We start from the raw sequence: 8,245 nt of genomic DNA, 5'->3' as shown, positions 1-8,245 counted from the left end.
TGAGATGACATTTAGGACAGATGAGTAGTTCCTGTACAGAGCTATGCAGAGGAAGTGCATTCTTGCACTGCAGAACTGTGTATTTGTGCACTGTGACCGTGATGTGGATGTGTTAAATACCTCTGTTATGTACATGTCCACAAAATCAGGAAGAATTTTATTTAGAAGCACATACACAATAAAGTTGCACGTGTTTTTCATATGCTCAGGAAACACCTTCTGTGTAGAGGGTAGTTAATTTTTAAAAAAATAATTTAATACATTGGTTCCAACGTTTTAACTCCTCTCTGGCTTACCTGCCTAACTACAAAGGTATTTGTATGATGAGCAAACTTGGAAAACTGAGAACTTGTTTTGCTTACCCCATAATCTGCAGTTTGCTTTGATGATAGTGTGTCATAATTCCTCCTGGGTGCCAGTCAAAACAAAGACTTTGCCCTGTACACAAGCAGTTCTTGTTTGGATAGTTTTGGTATTTTGAGATGTGGAGTAAAATCCAAGACAGATTATTTCCCTTCCCACAGCTGAATAAGGATAAGGCTGAAAGTGTGAAGAATCTTCAGGCTTAAAGTAACAGAGGATTCAATCCCCTTAACACAGTGACACTGTGACACTGTGCTGTATCATGGACAGTTTAGAAGCAAAAGTAGGGGGAAAGAAAATCTTGAAACCTTTCAAACTGTCAACTTTTGCTGAAAGAGGATTCTCCAAATGCTGTTATCAATGAAACTGCATGGAAAAATATTTCTTTAATATTTTGAAGCTTCTAGAGTTAGAGCACATTTTAGAAGCACTCATATTTTCTGCAGTATTTTCATATTGCTTTTTCTAAAACCTTACCCCACTGACCTGAATTAATAGGGTGCTGCTTTTGCCCAGCTATCAGGAGTTTGTTGTAAGGGCACTGTTGCACTCACTGATATTTTTCTGCCTAGAAGAAAGCTTGAATTTTTACTTTTGAAACTTAGATGGGCGGACAGGGCAAAGTATTCCACGAAATCAAATGCAACAAAACCCGACAGCCAGAACTGTGCAATACCATCCCACTTACATGCCCTGTCCGTGGCTCTGGCTCCCTGCTGCAGCTGGATACTGCCTGTCTTCATGTTCCTGCTGCAGGATCAGTTGGCTGAGCCCGAGATTATGCTCATGTTTAAAGACAAGCTCAAGGTTTCTGATTTGTGGTATCAGTTAGAAGCCAGGGAGCAGGGAAACGTGTTTTGCTGCAAACTTGGAGAGCAGCCACTCGCTGCCTGCCTGTGCTTCCAGAGCTCTGCAGTCCAGGGCAGCAGGTTGGCTCCAGCCCTGGCCAGAGCAGGTCACAGGAGGGCAGCCAGACCCGGGTCTTTATGCTGTGATCTTTCTCTTTTGTCTTGTTGCAGCTTCCCTCAGCCAGCAGCTGAAGGTTCTGTGTCATTCATCAAAAGTCAGTCACTTTGGGTTGTCTTTTCCTGCCTGGAAAATTGGAAAAACTTTTCAATTCTGGAATTTGTAGAAAAAAGCTTCATAGTTACAGCCATTAGAAATCCTTGTAGTGAGTCTGGTTTTGGTGTTACTGACCCAAACCCATCCAGTCTCTTACTTTGCTCTTGAGTTCAGAAATTGCTGAGAATCAATTTTTAGGCTGAGAGAGAGTTTTACAGCTATCTAGTAATCTGAACTAAGGTAATCTACTGTCTCAAGTGGCAAATAGGAAGAATAGTGAATGGTCTCACACAAGACACACAATGAAGCTTCCAGCAAAGTTCCTGAAGTACCTTGGGAGAGTTCATCCTATCCCTGCAGCACCTCTTGGTGTCAAACCGCTGTTTGGCGTGCACTGATGGAAAGACTGCACCCACCACAGGGGTGATAACAGGGCAGAGCATCAGCTCTCCTGATGACCAGCAACCACTGCTGTGCCCAGGGGCTTTGTGATGCAGGTTGCTCTAGCTGGAGGTTCAAAGTGTGTCCAAATCAGTGCAAGTGCAAGCTTATTCCATAATACAAGTGGAGGGCAAATCCCAGGAGCTGTTAAAAAATACCAGCACAGAAGAAACTTCTGTTAATCATTTTCCTTTGGGACCATTGTCATTCCCAGACTGGTTTTTTTTCCCCAGGTGGGATTTCAAGCAGAGAACAGCTCTATTTTAAAGGTGGCACCGTGTCCAGATGAGTGCTGGTGGGCACACAGAGAAATCAGCTGCAGTTTGAGCTGCCTGTGGTACCCAGGAACTGCACTGGATGTGAATCTTGCAACCAGGCAGGGGTGAAAAAAGGTCAGGAAGAATCTTGCTGTTCCCAGTGTCTGTCAGTAAGTAATCATGCAGATAAAAATCACACCACACCCTCAGCTCAACAAAAAATTTCTTTCTCTATCTGTATATCCACATAACATTACAATACAAGCCTCAGGGCATCTTTTGTCCTTATCTAAACAAAAGTCTTCTCTGAAAACCTTAGTCATGCAAGTTATGGCATGAAATCACCCTTTCAGCAGAAAAATGGTAATTTTACATCTGGAGTCAAAGGAGGACTGGCTTGGTGTACAAAGCTATTATGTTTCTCAGATCCAATCACCCTTAGTAATTTGGGAGCAATCCACAGATCAGTCTGTAAGGGCTTTATTCAGTACAGGTACACATCCCCCTGTGCCTGGGTTTTTCTTGGGAGCCCTCTGACACAGGATTTCTATGTAGTGTTATCTGCCTTCTGTGTAAAAGGCATAAGAAAAATGACAGATGAAAGAAATTAAAATTGAATGTCCTGGTGACTAAATGCAGGCCCACAACACTGGATCGTTGTGCTGTGAATTAAAGTGAGGAGGAGAGAAGGGGTTTTCCAGGGAAAAGCAGGAGTTTGCACAGGGCAACGTGCTGTTGGTGCAGTTTTTGTGAAAGCCCTGCCAGTTGTCATGGTGGATAACTTAGAAATGAAAAAAAAAAACAAACTGTTGGATGTGATTATCAGTTGCCACTTTTTTGTTTTCCAGATTTGGTGTAACGGGTGTATCTTCTGTCTGTGCTGCGTTGGGTGACTGTTCTGCCCCGTGATCCCAGGCATCTGTGGGCAAACACACCAAAGCACGGAGAGGAGGAGGGAGCTGTTGCCCTGCTTGGGTAGTTTGTGCACAGCTCTAGGTGGGCTGTGGAGGATGCAGGTGGGTAACCAGATACAGCTATCTCCTGGGAAACAAATCCCTCTGCAAGAATCCTTTTCCAGGCAGAGAAACCTCTGTGGCTCCTCAGTTTGTGTAGCATTAACTAGCACTGTTCATATTGAAAAGGATGTTAAAACAGTTCTTAAAAATAATTACACATAATGATCCTTTTCTTCGTCTTTGAGCTTTAAAAATAATTTACTTGCCCTGATTAGCTCATGGACAACTCAGAACTCAGCCGAGTCTTCCTTTGAATAATCCTGCTCCCAGGTGGGTGCATTGTTCACCCTGGGCTGTGTGATATGATAGGCACTTTAAAGGCTTGGTTTTCCTTCCTGATATAATTTAAATGAAGCCTGGAGCCTCTCCCCATGCTGGTGAGGTGCTGGGCAGGGGTGGCCAGCTGTGCCCAGGGCTTGCTCCCGGGGGAGAAGGAGGAAACCCTTCAGAGTGGCTGGAAAAGGGAAGGAAAACAGAGCATGACCTGCAGGGTGGCTGTTGTTGTCTGCAATGGCTCTTTTACTTTTTTTTCCCCCTTCCTGATATTTCTGCAGTGTGCATTACTCTGTGGAAGAGATCCTATAGCACTGGCTCCCTCCCTGCTCCAGACAGATGGTAACTGGTAAGCTTTGATTTCTTCCCTTAATTATAGTGTCTCAGTGCAAAACTTCAAGAAGATCTTTAAAACACTGCTGATTATTAAGAACTGCACTCCCTGCTCGCAACGTTATTTCTTGACATTACTCTGACTTGCCTTTTTTCCTGCCTGGAGAGGTGAAAAGCAAGCTTTTGTAGTTTTTCTCTTTAGACTTTAAATAACACAGTGTTGTTCCTGCTTTAGTCTTAGGTGTTTGCTTTCCCTCTCACTGGAGACCTGGTCTCCCACCCCCTCCTGCAGTCCCCAAATGCAGGGAGGGGTTTTGAAATTGCTGTTTGTTCTTCTCACTTCACTGTTTATGATGCTGGGCAGCGATGCATTCAGATTATCACAGCACGGGTAAAATAATACCCACTTCTTCACTTACATCCTATTACTGCACCTCAGAGAGCCCTGTCACTTAGATTTCTCAGGGGAAAGCCAATGACATACGGTCTTCTGATTTCAAATACAAACTGCCGTGTGGAGATTTAGAAGATACCCTCATTTATTTTGAAATGGCCTGTAATGTGCTGGTACTTTTCCGATTGTTTTATTAGACCGTGATTTTTTTCTTCCATCTAGCTCCTATTCCCAAAGCCAGCCAAATGATCATGATTTACTTAGGACATCTGTTAAATGCTGGGCTGTCTGGGGAACAAAGCAAGGGAGCTGCAGTCCTGATGGGAATATTGAAGGAAAGCAGTGAATCCGACTGTGATCTCCCAACAGCGGGGCATTTTGAGCCACAGCCTCAGTGTATTTGTTCTGGCTTGTATGGCTTTTGCATGTAAATGTGTACATCTCTGGAAATCCTGTGATTAACTGCTGTTATTTAATGTATTTATCTCAAGACCACCTCAAGCCCTTCAGATCTATTGCTTTGATTATTTTTATTTTTTTCTCTAACAAGAGCAAATCTGGAGCATAAGCAGGAGCACTGACAGGATGCTGGGACCTGTTTGAATTCCCCTGCCCACAAATGGTGAGATATTTCTGTTTTCAGCTGTCACTATTAGTGTATTCTCAGTTCTCCTCCCCTCCACCCCCAGTTGCCACCAGTGCTAAGCAGGTTTCCTGATTCTTTCCTAGCAGTTGAAGCAAACCCTGCTGCACTTCAGCTTCCTCCTGCAGGACAGATTTACTCTCTGTGGTTACCCTGTGGTTGCCACATGGTAGTTACATTAAAGGCAGTGCTTCCATATCTAATGAAACAGAAATCCATGAGATGTATAAAAACGTTCTACTGTTTTCAAGAACATTTCCTGTTCTCCCCTCTCTGTCCCTCCCCCAATTTCACAACTATGGGTTCAGTCTGTTGGAAGGCAGCTTTCAGTGTCAGGCTAAGTCATTAAAATATATCCACCTTGTTTGGCTTCTGGCAGTTGCAACAGGCAGGACCATGGATATTCCTGTTTGAAGAAGTGTGATGAGTATTTATCTACGAAATATGAGCGAGTATCCAGGGTTCTTAATTGTTTGATGGCACTGCAAAGAGCACACTGTGAGTCAGTAAAAGTTCTACCTGTACCAAGATGATGGAAATCCACACAAAGAGATACTCTAAAGGGGATGAGGTTTGATACCATTAAATACATAGCCAGAGAGAGATGCTCTGTTTGTCTCTTTGTATCTGAAGAACAAACTATAACCTGAGTAGGGGGTTAGAAGAAAGTATTCAAGACAATTTCTTGGTATGTTAAAACACCAATTCTCACCAAGTGCTGAAGAAGCAGCAGATGTTTAGACACTTCAGCCACAAAACAAGCAGCACTGACTCTCAGAGACTTGAAATGGTCTGTGCTTTTGCATTCATTAGTTCTGTTGTCATAATAGGAAGTGTAAGAGCACACAGGGCAGGAAAAAAGCTTTTTTTTTTTGCTTATAATTTTTCAAGTGGATGGATCACTGTGTAGGAGGGTTCAAATGACTCTGAGAGCTGGGAACCAGAGCTGGGAGTGCTGGCTCCCTCCAACTGTTTGAACTCTCCATAGAGTCAGATCACTTTGTCTCTGGGAGTCAGGATAAGGTTTAGTCAGAGATGACGGCAACAGAACTCCTTCATGAGTCATCTGCTTAATCCCACTCCAGACAGAGGGCTCTTCCTTTTGCTCCATTAGTCTGCCTGTAGCTCTGTTGTCCTGCTGTTAGATGTGTTGGTTATGGCTGGTTTGGGTTCTTTTTTTTTTTTTTTCCAATCTAAATCAGGTTCTTTTTTCTGTGCTTTCAGTTCTTGCAGTGGTGGCATTTTCAGCCATTGCAAGGATTTTTTTTTTACCCCTCCAGGGCAGCCCTGGCTTGTGCCATGCTCAAGCAGATTACTTCCAGTCCTGAAGGGAAAACTGTCTGGGAGGTTTCCCATGAAGAAGCTGATCTAATCCATTTGAGCTGGTAAAAGACTTCTGTGAGCTTTGCACTGTGCCAGACTCTGCCTTACAAGTAATACATGCCCCTTCTATAGCAAGGCAACAATCATTTAAAGTGAGGATGATATCTAGAGGTCTGTAGGTCTGTGACCCAAGAGAAGCTCTCCCAGTAGCAGCTAAAAATTCCTCTGATGAAATCCCAAACCCTTCGGGAGATTCTGGGCTTTGCTGCCAACCTGAAACCCGAGTTGGGGTTTGGTAGGTCTATGAAACTTTCAAGAGAACAGTGGCCAGTTTTTTATTTCAGTTGTTTCACAGCGGTGCCATGAGTTCATTTAAATGCTGAATATGTGGAAATGAGCTCCCCTCCTTCCATGTGAATGTTAATTTAGTGCACTTTGTTTAGCTGCGATGGCAACACAGTCTTTGGAAACGTTCTGTGTGCATTAGTCATCAATATCTGAGCGATGTTTCTATTGTGCTCATCTGCCAATGGTCCTAAAAAGCATCAGCAATTCATCTATTCCAGCTGGGACAAGAAAGCCTGACAAACTGCAGTGCTGCATTGAAAAGCAACTAAAAATGGAATCATAGGGCATGTTTATTGTATTTTCATGACTGCAGCAGTCAGGGACTGATTTTCTAGCATACTGCAGCATTTGGGATTACCACTGTGGGCTGTCCTGTTTCATCCCACGGGATGACTCAGCTGGAAGTCAACCCTTCTGCAGGATTGGCCTCTGATTGGTGCTGATGAGGGGGAGGGAGCGACGTTCCTGTCCAGCTACCTGGCCTGGTGCTGGTTTTACTTTGACAACCTGGTGCTAGGATGACAATCCCCAGTCGTGTTGAAGAGCTGGACGGTGTAGCACTGAATACCCACAGGTTCAGACCAAGAGGATTGTGTCAGGAGGTTCAGCTGAGGTCCTGAGCTAGAACCTCATGAATCCAGGTTTGGCTTCTGCCGTGAGAGCCTCGCCTGACCTTGTGCTCCAAGAGTTACCAGAGGTTTAGTTTCTGTCTGCAGGATGAATATGTTATTTCTCCATCTGCCTGTCCTTTATTTCTCTACTTGAATGATGAGTGAGGAGGGGTTTTAATCCATGAAACAAGAGACGGGTCTCACAAAGCCAGCTTCACCTGGCTGGTGTTTTAGTGTCTGTGTCTAACAGGCTCTTCCAGAGGCTGAATCAGAGCTGCTAAATGGCAATTCCTGTTCTGAATTGCCTTGGTCAGAGCTGGTCTTTGGGAATCCCCCTTTTTCCATCACACTTACATCAACTGCCCTGTCCACCAGGGTCTGGAATGCTACTGCATTCCTGCCATCTGCTTTCAGGACAGTCACCTTGGAGAGAGGTGTCTCCTCCCCAGCCTGTGCCCCGTGTGGTGCTCCTGCACTGATGCCCGTGCTGCTGATACCTGGGAGCAGATGAGTTGATTTCCCTGCAATTCATCACGAGGGAAAACAAGGCACAAAGAAAATTCTGCAGAGCAGTGGTGCCCTGCATCTCCTCCTGGCTGGAATTGCCCTGGCTGGCTCCTCCACATGCTTATGAGCAGGGGGACTGGGACTGGAAGGTTTTTAAGGTCAGCACCATCTATTCAGAACGAGAAGAGAAGGTGTGACCTTTTTCAAATGGTAAGCTTTGTCAGTGTTCCCATTGGGATTTCCCCCCAGGTGACTTCTTAAATGTCACTTGTGATAAGCCAGGGGACTGGAAACACTGTGAACTTCCCTTTCTCCTTCGTGAGGCAGCACGGAGAGAGTCTAATTGAGGTTCTGTGTTTTCCTAAACTTGAAAACATCAGAGAAGTGAAGAGAAATGTATTTTTCATATGGTGTCTGTTTTGGAAAAGCCGTGGTTCTTGAAGATGTCTGTTTCTTTAGCAATGAAAAAAAAAAAAATCCTGTATAGCTACAATTAACACTGCAGCAATAACTCAGTGGCATACATTCCTCGTGTTTATTGATTAGTGAACAAGCCCCCTGGGGTTTACATTGCTTCCAACACATTTGGTTCCAGCTGAATACCTGCAGTGTGCATTGATCTAAGCGTGTGATTTCTCCTAAATATCAGCCATCCTATTGCACCACAGCTATGT

This window comes from Myiozetetes cayanensis, unplaced genomic scaffold, assembly GCF_022539395.1.
Source record: "Myiozetetes cayanensis isolate MyiCay16 unplaced genomic scaffold, myiCay2020 scf21, whole genome shotgun sequence".
In the NCBI taxonomy this organism is placed as follows: Eukaryota; Metazoa; Chordata; class Aves; order Passeriformes; family Tyrannidae; genus Myiozetetes; species Myiozetetes cayanensis.
This window is presented reverse-complemented; position numbering follows the sequence as displayed.